Consider the following 12,932-nt stretch of genomic DNA (forward strand, 5'->3'; position numbering starts at 1 on the left):
CTGGGAAAGCAGTCGAGGACAACCCAAAGCCTCGGGACCCTGCACCTGCGTGGGAGGCCTGGAAGAAGCTCCTGGCTTTGGTTTGGCTTTGGTCTGGCTTTGCTCGGGCGATTGCGGCCACTTGGGGAGTGATTCAGCAGACAGATCTTTCTCTATCTCCTTCTCTCTGTATATCTGCATTTCCAATAAAAATAAATAAATTTAAAAAAATAAAATATAATCGTTTTAACAAATGTTCTGGAAAAACTGGACAACCATATGCGAAACTGTCAATTTAAATATTATTTTCAGCAAGCATTATCAAAATGAGTCAGAGACCTAAACATAAGTACTAAAACTATAAAACATCCAGCAGATAACATAGAAGGGAAATCCAATAACATTTTGTTTGGTGAATATTTGTTAGCTATGACACCAAGGTATATATTTTATGGAAAAAAAAGGATTGAAAAGCAATGTTTCATTATGATTAAAAATATCTGCTCTCTTGGGCTCGGCAGCGTGGCCTAGTGGCTAAGGTCCTCGCCTTGATCCCATATGGTTGCTGGTTCTAATCCCGGCAGCTCCACTTCCTCTCTATCTCTCCTCCTCTCAGTATATCTGACTTTGTAATAAAAATAAAAAAATAAATCTTTAAAAAAAAATATCTGCTCTGGGGTCATAAAGGTGCCATTGTAGGCCAATCTTCTGCCAGCCTTACTGGCATCCCGTATGAGTGCTGGTTCTAGTTCTAGTGCTCTACTTCCCATCCAGCTCCCTGCTTATAGCCCGGGAAGGCAGCAGAGGATGGCCCAAGTCCTTGGGCCTCTGTACCCACATGAGAAACAGAAGAAGCTCTTGGCTCCCTGCTTCAAACTGGTCTAGCTCCAGCCATTATAACCAGTTGGAGAGTGACCTGGGTGGATGAAAGATCTCTCCCTCTCTCTGTCTCTCTTCTCTTTTTGTTACAATTTCAAGTTAAAAAAAAAAAAGCAGTAAATCTTTTAAGAGAAATGTCTGCTTTGTGAAAGCCACTCATAAGAAAATGAAGAGACAAATGTCAGACTGGGACACATCAAAAACAAGAACTACTGCCACAAATCATACAAAGACTCCTTGAAGTCCAATAGTAATTATGCAAAAAAAAAATCTGATTTGAAAATTGCGCCAAAGACTTTTACAGATGTCTCACCAAGGAAGACACACAAATGGCAGAGAAGCCTATGAAAAGATGCCCATCAGCTTATGTCATCGTTATACATCTGGCTAAACCCAGAGAAGTTACAACACCAAGAGTGTACCCTAATGGTGAGGCTGGAGTGGGTTCATTCATTGTTGCAAGTGTACCACCAGGAAGCAGAATAACCAGGGAGGCAATGCATGTATGAGAGGGTGATGCAGAGATACAGGAATCTCTGTACCTCCCACTCCATTTTGCTGGGAACTTAGACATGTTCTAAAAATGAAAGCCTTCTCAAAAACCAAAAAGAACCAGACTCCCTGTAGTTGTTATATTCAGTGATCCACTTTTGATTTTCAGATTCCTTCACCAATTAAAAATTAATACGTGCACACAGTATAGTACTTTTTCCTCTTTTTAAATCCATACGTGTGATGTAGTAAAATAAAATTCAACATTACAGTTCTGAATTCTCCCTCAATTACTGTCTGTATTCCCAGAGGTACAGGCTATCATTATTTTCCATTCTGAGTGTGCCTTCCAGAATTCTTGTATGCATCTCTATAATGATATGAACACATAGAGAGTCCAGTTTAAGCTGTCCTTTTCTCCTTCACAATAAGCATTAGCTCTGCTTCCATGTCAGTGTGTGTTTATTGTCATTTTCTGCAGCTTGTGCCCTGTATGTCATGACATGAATGTGCCACATCCTTTAATCCTTCTTCCTTTACTGGACATTGAAACTCCTTATTTCCTATTTTTTGTCCTTGCATATAAAGACTGATGCATTGCATGAGTATTTTTCTCTTTCTGCTTGCATAAGATGTTCTTCGGTGAGATATTGACATGAGATTAGATTTTTATATACTGCCAAAATTACTAATTCATTTTTTCCTATCAGCAGTTATGAGAAACCATTGTACCTTAGCCAGTATTTGTGCTAGAAAAAAAAAATCAACCTAAGGGGTGAAAATACGATTCTCACCTTTATTTTCATTCATTGTTTTATGTGCAAGACCTGCTGTCTCTTCACAGATTCTGTGCTCTCTTCTTCCCAACTCCTCGATGGCCTATGGGTACATCATGGCCTTTATGAGATGACTGTGTGTTGGTTTGCTTGTTTTCAGCAACCTTCCCTATAGCCAAATGTTTCCTCAGGAAAAACATCTAATATGATTTTTTTAATTCAAATTTAAGTCAGTTAGTTACTGCTCCTTTGGATATTTATTGTTCCAGACCCATCTCTACTTACAGAATAAAAACCAGAGTGTATGTGCAGTTTAAACAAGCATATAAGAAAAAGATGATTTCTTGTCCTAGAAGGTTTTCTCACCTCCAAAAATCATCCTAGGTATTAAAGTTCTGGTCATGTTCTTTTAGCAATGCCTTGCGTGAAAAAACATAATGTTCTGTCTCGAGAACAACTGTTTATGCTGATTGCTACTCAGATCATCTCAATGTCAGGGGATTCTCAGGTAGCAAATACACTGTAGTCTATTCTGAAAAGTAATGTGGGTTGGCTGTTGAGGGCAGATGAGATACTAGAATTCTGTAACAAAACTCATTTATATTAACGGGAACCCCATTGAGGAGTGGTTGTCTATTTACAGATCAGTAATATCTCCCTTCAGCTTATGAGAAGAGGCAAGCATCGCAGCCCTTCAGGAATTCACGCTTACATCGCTAGAGCTCTTGCTACTTTTTTTTTTTTTTTGGCTAATAAGTACATTGCCTCTGAGGAAGGTATGCAACCAAGGATTCAGTTTGAAGAAATGTTGACACAGGCCAACCTGTGTATGGAAAGCAAAGCTCTCTGAGCTTCAGATTGCCTCACCAGCCTTACACCATGGCCTGAGATAAAAATGGTATGCCATAGGTGAAACTGATTTTGTCCACTCTGGGCAAAGGCTGTTCTCATTAAGCCAATTAACTAATAGGACAATATTTTAGAACACTTATGTGCCTGTGACTCATATTTATACTCAAAGAAATCAATTTTGTTGTTCCCCAAGAGAAAGCAGCAACTTGGAGAAATTGAGAATCAAACTTGAAGGGAATTTAACACCAAAAAATTTTTTTTATAAAATCATTCTGGGTCTAAAATCCAGATTTCTTCTAGCACATAAATTTGTCTTCATCAATTTATGGTGTGACACATACAGAGAGTATTTAACAACATACCTTAAATGAATTTAAAAAAAAGAGTAAGTATAGAATTTTGAATGCCATGAGATGTCACCTCATTTAAATATGCAAGTCACTAAACTGTAATAATCAATATTACTCTTAATGCATGATAATCCAAGCTTGCCTCCTAATAAGACAGCATTTATCTGAGGGTAATGTACTGGAATTTCAACTTACACAATGGCTGGTCAGACTAACTAAGCAACCAGCAAGATGCTATTCCCTGCAGTTTCCCCAGGCTGGTGCCGGTATGCATTCTGGAGATATGCGATAACAGCACATTTTACATCTTCATGTGTTGCAACCAATAAATCCAAGTCCTTCCAGAAGCACTGCCCTGCTTTGGGGTAAAATTGCGGCTATTGATCTGCAGTTCAGCTGTGAGTTAACTTTCTGCCTTTCTTGTTTGCATGCAACTTCCACGTATTTAGATGTGGATCACTGGGTGGCAAAATGGAAAAGAAATCAAATGCAGGGATGATAGGAGCAGTTGATAAATTAGTATTTTGGAATTTCTACAGTTACATAGAGACCAGAAAACAGGGATTTCATATCAAATGGCTGTTATGTCCTAGAGCCAGTAATAAGATCTGAACCAAGGAACTGTGGCTGCTAATTTAGTGCTGACCAGCAACCTTTATAACAGCAATGGCTGGATCATGGCAACTCAGAGGAGTAGAGCCACATGCCAGTGAGTTTGACCATGTCATCTGGCAGATCAGGGAACTGAAATCCAGGCAGGGGACACAACTGGGATTCAAACCAGCCAATCAAGGTTGAGCGATCTCTGCTCCAGGGAGCTGCCCTCTGTCACCCTCTACCTTCTCAACTGCAGCTCCTGCCTCTGAGTGCATTGGTATATTGGAGCTTAATCCTTTGTAAAACCTCTCTGTTCACTGGAAGAAATCAAAAGAAGGATCTTTCTTCTCCTAGAATTACTGGGCACAAGATCATTCCCAGAGGACCTGATCAATTACAGTGAAAACATAATACCAACAGTATGTACAGCACAAGGTGGGGAATGGAGGTGAAGGGTCAATGAGCTCCAAAGAGAATCCAACTTCTGTTCCTGCTTAAGCATGGATTGAGGGTGGAGGGCTTTGCTGAGCTTAGGAGACCATGGTGCACAATGGCATTTCTCTAAGTCTCCCATTTTATTCTGTCTCACCGTTTTGGTAGGACTGGGCAATAGGTATTCCTAGGCTTCCTAGCTTGAAGTAGTGCAGAAAAGACATTCGAAGATATAATTTGAATCAGAATACAAGCACGTTGCAGAGAGATAAGAAGCCCTACACTCTCAGAGATTTTGATCCAGATTATAGGACAGAACACAAGGTCTGCCTGTACAATCGCATGGGCACTTAGAGCCAAGATGCTGCATGGTACGGCCCACTTTGCCTGAATCATGTTGCTCAGCTCAGCTCAGACACCAGGAGCTCATCTGATATCCCAGGCAGACCAAGAGATGGTCTTGCAAATGAGATCACAAACTAAGGCAGTTTCTTCTGGAATTCTCCCAGGTTCTCCAGACCTCCAGACGCATTGTCCTTCCTTCTTTGGGAATGCCTTTATCTCTCTTCAACCGAGAGCCCACAGGCCTCCACCTTGCAGTCAGAAACATACACTTCATTCCATCTCTTCCCTGTCTGCTTGATTGCAAAATGCACCAAAAGCCCTTTCTTACTTCTTTCACTGTAGATCTCGAGCAAGATATTCGGGGAAAGAATTTACAACAGGACAGTCACTATGAAGCACTATCATTTTGTTTTTTCTGCCCCTAAGGATTTACATTTTTTAAAGATCTGTTAGTTTATCCCAAAGAAATCTCTTTGTATGTAGGTAAGCATTTTTTGTTTCATTTACTTGAAATACATAGTGTCAGGTAAGAAGAGATAGACATGGAAACTTATGTATGTGTGTATATATATATGTATGTATTTACATATATATGTGCATATCTATCTATCTATATCTCTCTCTATATATATATAGATATATAAGAGAGAGCGAGAGAGAGATCCTCAATCCTGCTGATGCATTTCCCTAAACACATGCAGCAGTGGGGGCTGAATCAGATTGAAACCAGGAATAAGCCAGAAATTCCATCTAGGTCTCCCAAATGGGTAGTAGAAACCCAAGTGCTTGAAAAGTCATCGCTGCTGCCTCCCAGGCAAGAAGCTCAATGACAGCACATTCTGATGTAGGGTGGCAGGTACCTCAAGCATCAGTTTAACCTTCTGTGCCTCACAACACACCTGCCCTCAACATTTTTCAGCTAAACCCTAGATTTCTCATGCATCCCCTACTACCAACACCAGGCCTAGCTAGGATGTAGTAAAAGGCTGATGTTGATTTCAGTTCTTTTGAAATATCTTGTTTATTTTATTCTACCCAACTGGATTTTCTCCTTCATTTTCAAACAAAAGTAAAAATTAAAAAAAAAAAAAAACCCTAAGGTTAATAATTAGTGCTTTCTGGCTTACCCCTTTACCACATATTATGCACTTATTCCTACAACCCTCAAAGGGAGGACTTATCATGATCCCATTTTAAAGAAAACAGGCTTAGAAGGGTTGAATAGCTGGCCTGAGGTCATGATAAGGAGCAGAGCTATGAGTCAGTCTAACTATTCTAATTCTAGGTTCCATACTCTCAGCTCTGCTCTATAATGAGTAGTTCTGCTACTCACAGATGATGGTGATCTAATTGTTTTAATTTTTTAGAGCTCCTTCCTTATCTATAAAATGGAATATAATAATACTATTACTCACCTATTAATATGATTTAAATATGACAATTTAATATGAGATATAAATTTAATATGAAATATAAATATAACAAGAAATTTCTAAAACCATACCTAATTGTGTGGAGGTCTCTCATTAATTACAATAGGATGTCTATTGTTTGTTTTAAAAAGTAACCCTCTGGAAAGGAATTGCTATTGTATATATGTGAATTCCATAGAAGGCAGACTTGTTGTAGGCAATACTGAGCTGGGAGCTTTTCTGGCTTGGGCTTCACCCAGGTGTGCCCCAAACACTGTGACATCAGTGAATGATCTTAGCTTGGAAAAGAGGAGTATGGCAGGCAATGGGAGAAAGCTTTGCTAATGTGGAAATTGCCAATAATATAAATAGGTACTACTGCCTGTAACACATGATGATCTAGCCACAAGTAGCTAAGTAGTAATAAGATGAATTGAGACATCATATTAAAATCAATGAAATCTGTTTTTTTTTTTTTGTTTTTTTTTTTTTTTTTTTAGCAACAACAGAGTTTCTAAGGCTTTCCTTGAAGCCCTTTCTTTGACCTGTGATTAGTACCAGTTAGGCTGCTAAAGCTACCTTAATCCCACTTGAACTTCTGTACCCCATTTCCTAGTGATTTGCAAGTCTCCTTAACGGTCTTGCACAGTGTGTATTTGTTTAGTCCAGTTTCCTTCCCACCCCCCACCTCCTTTTTCTATTTTCGGTCTTCACCCTCCCCTCTTGTACCTGGCACTTTTCCCAAGAAGTGCTTCAGTTGCAAAGGAGGAAAATACTGACAGTGCATAATTTAAATGAGAGAGATGTGCCATGCCACATTTTCATTAAAATTACAGAAAAATCCAAGCTGTGTGGAGTTTCAGGGAGATCAGAATAGAGTCCAAAGTGCTATCATTACATTTGGTAGTGTTTTTTTTTTAGCTCAATAAAGCAGCTGTCTTATATTTGCAAAATAGCTTGGAAATTGTTGGTCGTGGAAAAGGAAAGATGCACACTGTTTTTTTTTTTTTTTTTTCATTTCAATTTAGAGTTCTTTACTAGTTGCAAGAACTAGAAAAAAAAAAAGCCAATGTGTATACTCCTGTCATCTCTATTAGCATCGAAATATCAAGACCAGAATAATTTGACAAGAGTTTCTACAAGTAGATTTGGGCAGAGCCTTGTAACAAATTAATACACTTTTAGCCGCAGATCAAAATCTCCACCGATCAGTAAATTGTAAAAAAAAAAAAAAAAAAACCCCAAAAAAACAAAAAAACAAGGACACTGGTTTATAGTGGCATTTCAGTATGCAACATTTTCTGTGACCTTTTACAAAACAACCAAATGAAACTGTGATTCCAGAAGAAAGATCTGAAAAACTGTGCAGAATGAAGAATTCCAAAGCAACAGTAGGTTTCCCAGTGATTGCAGGAGCTCAGCCTGCTTGAGTTCATTCATGTAACAGTTACACTTTGGCATCAGTTAATGAAATGTTGGCATTGATTGAAAAAACAGAATGTCCCTGTCATTATTAGGGAGTGTTCATCGCTGGACCTAGTAACTCTCTGCTACATGACTAACACCTATTTTGTCATGTTACCTGAGAATGTGGAGCTAAGAATCAGAGATCAAACAATAAAAGATCTTTTTTATTTGGAAATCCAAGAGAAAGTCAGGAAGAAGGTATATTAATCCCAGAGAAAAACAACTGAGAAGCTAACTCACTGCCCGAATTCTCCAAATGAACTCTATTTCTATAGTTTCTTTGCTGAACACATATATAATTCTTTATCTCTGAGCACAATATGCCTATAAATGTACATCCAGCTTCCACTTTGTTGATAAGTGGAATTTCCATACAAGTGTTGACCCAGGACACTGATTTCATTAAGTCATTCAATTTATATTGTGTTTCTATTTTCACTTTTAATGTTAGGTTTAATTACACACATGACATGTGAAGACATTACTGTGGGAAGTGTAAGCAAGGCAGAAAAATACAGAATTAGGCTGGAATCTCATTTGCACCTCACTTTCACATATAGCTTTTGTCAATAGATTTTTTGTTACTACTTCCAGACATTTTTGCTCAACAGTATTTTAAAATCTACAAGCTATATAACTTCAGTGTTTTCATTTTGTTTCACAAACAGCATCACAGTAACAAGTTTCTTTTCACTTAAAAAATTACAACTTTTAAAAATATTTCTTTTCTGGGCCAGTACAATGGCTCAGCGGCTAAATCTTCATGTGGGAAGCACTGTAATCCCATATGGGTGCCAGTTCATGTCCTGGATTCTCCACTTCCCATCCATTTCCCTGCCTGTGGCCTGGGAAAGCAGTCAAGGATGACCCAACGCCTTGTGGGAGACCTGAAAGCTCCTGGCTTCTGGCTTTGGATCAACTCAGCTCTGGCTGATGCATCCTTCTGTGGAGTGAACCAGAGGATGGAAAATCTTTCGCTCTCTCTCTGTAAATCTTCTTTTTCAACAAAAATAAATTAGTATTGGATCTGGCACAGTAGCTAAAGCCCTTGCCTTGAACTTGCCAGGATCCCATATGGGCACCAGTTCTAATCTCAGCAGCCCCACTTCCCATCTGGTTCCCTGCTTGTGGCCTGGCAAAGCAGTCAAGGAAGGCCCAAAGCCTTGGGTTCCTGCACCCAAGTGGGAGGCCTGAAAGAGCCTCCTGGCTCCTGGTTTTGGATTGGCTCAGCTCTGGCCATTGTGGCTGCCTGGGGAGTGAATCAATGGATGGAAGATCTTCCTCTCAGTCTTTATTCCTCATTGCATATCTGACTATGCGATAAAAAAGACTATCAACAAATAGTTTAAAAAATGGCATTAAAAAAAAAAAAACATTTCTTTTCTAATAGGCCAAGAGACAGAGAGATGTCCCATCTACTGGTTACTCCCCAAATTCACAATTACCTAGGTTGGGCTAAGGCAAAAACCAAGATCCTGGAATTCTATGTACTTTGATCCCAATCACTTTGACAGGTAGCTGAAATCAGCAATAGTAATCAGAAATAAAGCACACCGTGCTCCACTGTGAAACACAAATTTCTTAACCAGTGTCTTAACCCCTAGGCCAAACTACTACCTTAGAAATTTTTAACATTTTACTGAGAATGTAACACAAGTCCAGAAAAGCATGTCATGCAAAGATGCAACTTAAATCTTATGACAGTATTCCTCTGCTGTCACCAGCCCCTGCACATCCTCGAAGGCCTCACCTTCGATTTTCACCAGAGAAATATTAAGTTGTTACTCAGTGGACATCATGGAATCTTGTGATATGCTAGTTTTAAATCTCTTTTTACCATAGCTCCTTTTCAGTGACTTCTTTCCATCCTGCCTTAAATGAATGCAGTTAATTTTCAGGAGAAACATGTTAATGAAGCTATCACCTATGATGTATTTTGAAAGTACAGGTTCACAGTTATTCATAACCCACATTGACAATGAATCTGAATAAGGCTGTAATCTAGACTGTCAGTTTGTAGGAATTACATAGAACAGAGGAGTATGTTGGCTAACACCAAGGGTGTAGACTGTGGGATCCATTCAATACCAGTGATCAAATGTTCTGAGATACAGAATTAACAAATTGTAAATATTTAGAGAAGCAAGGAGTGATGGAAGAAGACAGGCAGTGAAAGAGAGAGAGAGAGAAAACATCTTCATCTACTAATGCAATGGCTGCAGGTGCATAAGGTGGGGCATTTGGCAAATTGGGGGCTGGCACTTCAGCTCAGTATTCCCACTTGATCCATCACTGCTGCCTGCAAGGGTCTACACTGATGGGCAGCTGCAGTCAGGAGCCGGAGTAGGCACTGAGCACACACAATTCAATGTGAGAGCTGAGCGTTTTAACCAGTGGCTTCATTACTATGCCAGTGCCCACTCTACATTACTTGTAGTATATTTCTCGTTTTGTTGAGTCTTTAGGTTATTTCTGTCTTTATTAACAATGCCATATGGAATTTCCTCATCTAGGTCCTTGGTGCATGTAAGTGATCTTGTAGGACAATGAAATCCTTAGATTATCCCAGGCGTGCTATCATGACATCCTGAAAAAAGGGAACATTTCATTCACAGGAAAGGAGCAATGCCACTGGCCAACACATGCAAATGTTCTGAGATACAGAAGTACCATCCAAAATAGGGTACATGCCATGCCTACCAGAGGGCCCAAAACCACCCCTTGAAGCATGAGACTTATCAGAAGGTACTCCCCAATCTCTCTTAAGGTTTAGAGGAAAAAATTTTAAATTCCCATTTATTACTACTTGTGTGTATCTTCAATGATATGCAGAAGTAGGAGCAACAATCTGTAAGAGTGTGTGTGTGTGTGTGTGTGTGTGTGTGTGTGTACTCAAAATATTTAATCAGGGCCAGAGATGTGGCATAGCAGTTAAGTCACTTCCTGCAATGACTTTTTTTCTTATATGCATTTGTTTGAGACCTGGCTGCTCCAATTCTGGTGCAGATCACTGTTAGTGTGTCTCAAAAAGTTGATGGTCAAACTGCTTTATCCCCTACCCATGTGGGAGACCCAGAGAAAGTCTGAGCTCCTGGCTTCGGCCTGACCCAGGCCCAGCTGTTGCAGGCATTTAGAGGGTGAACAAGCAGATGGAAGAGCTCTTGCGTATGCTCTCACCCTGTCTCTCCTTCCCTCTCTAATACTCTGACTTCTAAATAAATTTTAAAAAATACATAGATCTTTAAAAGAATGTTTAATCAATAAGAATGTTCCAAGAAAAGAAAATACATTCAATGTTGCTGCTGTGTCTTTATCATATGGAGTTCAGTTCCTACAGAGCTGACTGGCTGCTGCATGTCTCCACCTAAGCGATTCATCATCACTTTAAACTCAGTCTGTTCAAAATCACAGTCATCATTTTTCCCTCAAGTCCAGCTATCTTGCTAGATGTCTGGATTGCCGTTAATACCTTCAGTGGGGTTCTCCCAGTCACCCAGCCTCGAAACCCTGAGTCATCTTTTGGTTGCTCCACCTTCCGTGTCAGTCCCTGGGAGAGCTTTTACATCCATGAGTACGTTTCTTCCTCCCTGTCTCCACTGCCAACACCCTTTTTCAGGTCCATTTAGTGATGATGACAATACAATTCTAATTGGTCTTCACTCATCCTCTCTCTTTCTAGGTCAATTCATCTTAAAATATGAATCTGAAACACTCCTGATCCCACCATAAACCAGTTGCAGCATTCCCTATGATTATGAACTGCCAAATAAAAGATGTAAAGATACCCCACGCGTGAGATTCAAGAGCCTTCATGCTCCTGCCCAGCGTTGTCCTCCTTTTCTGTACAAATACCTTTCCTGCAGCAGTCACTAAGCTAGGTGGATCCCTGGTGTTATTTGATCCCCACCGAACTCTAGCTATCTGGAAGATGAGTGTCCTTTATTATAATGAAAAAGGAGATTCTGGAACCAGAATGCCTGGATTCCAGTCCTTGTTTTATCAACTCTGTGACAACTGACTAGTGGGACAGGTCTGTTAACCTCTCCTGCCTTAGGCTCCTCATCTTCTCCTTTGCTCAATGAAAGTTGTTCTATCCAATCTTCATTTTTTAATATCACCATGCACATCCCTATTTTTCAGAAAAGGAATGAAAACCCAATAAATGTGAAGCCAGTCAACCCCACTAACACAACTACTGCATGTCAGGAAAGGAATTCACACCCACATCTGTCGGACTCCATCGCCCACATTTTTGGAAACAGGGCTTCGTTGCCTCATTTCCAGGCCCACTGCTGCTACATCCCACACCCATGTACCTGAGGGTCTAGATCAGTCAACATCCTCAGAGTTCCCCAACAACAGTTCATACTGTTTGTTCTCCTTCTCATGTTTTTTCTTTCTTTCTGGAACATACCTGCATTTCACTCCTCTCCTCCCTCCCAGTGAAGATTATCTCAGCCTCTTGAAATTTTCCCCATTCTGGTGACTGGTCCCCTTTCTGTGATACCTTCCTTAACCTTCCTTCTTCCATGACACAATCTGTGCTCTTCTTCATGGCTTTTATCATGCGCATGCCTTTCATTGCAGAGATTTATACATCTACAGTAGAAACCAGGACATTATGTTTCAAAATACCCCAGAGATAGCCTTGCCTAATGACTGTTTACAGAGCCCCAAGGCTCAAAAGAGGGTGGTTCAGGACTCCTGGAGTTGACTGGAGAGGCTGAATGGGTAGACTACCCCTTCCTACCCCCATACCATGCAAGCAGAGTATCACTTTATGATTTCCTTTACATATTATATAAATGTCCAAACATAGCCCCATAGTAAGTTATTGTCTTCTTGTTCCTACTGGTTATCCAGCACTGCGTGGAAGAAGGTCCTGTGGATTTTACATGTTCAACAGTAGCTATCTTGGGACCATTATAAAACAACTGCTTCTTTGTGCCACATCCCTAAGAGCACTCTGAGATCAGCACATAACATACCCTGTCTCAGCAGAAGGGAACTCGAAACATTCATGGAAAATGTATTTCAAGTGTTAACATTTAAAATATAAAACTCCCTTATGATTAAGACGTTTCAAAATATAAGCTCCATCATGTTTTAGACATTTTATCCCTGATGATATCAGCTGTTGAGCCCACCCTTACAGAATAGAGAATTTAACCATGTCAGTGTAGGGTTTTTTGGTTTGGTTTTGTTTCTTACATTAATATTAACTGAAGACAAGTAGTGTACTTTGTGGATTTTTTTGAAATTAGGAAACAAAAAGAAGTCACAAATAGCCAAATCAGAACTCTAAAGTGGGAACCTGATGATTTCTCATGAAAGTTCTCAAAAAATTGCAT

At 39.8% G+C, this 12,932-nt stretch overlaps 1 protein-coding gene across 1 annotated transcript in view; it reads left to right on the plus strand.

Annotated features, from left to right (window-relative positions):
* The window catches only part of ADGRL2 (adhesion G protein-coupled receptor L2), a 653,944-nt gene that overhangs the window by 337,736 nt on the left and 303,276 nt on the right, over positions 1-12,932 (plus strand). The gene's annotated exons all lie outside the window — the stretch shown is intronic.

This window comes from Ochotona princeps, chromosome 2, assembly GCF_030435755.1.
Source record: "Ochotona princeps isolate mOchPri1 chromosome 2, mOchPri1.hap1, whole genome shotgun sequence".
NCBI lineage: Eukaryota > Metazoa > Chordata > Mammalia > Lagomorpha > Ochotonidae > Ochotona > Ochotona princeps.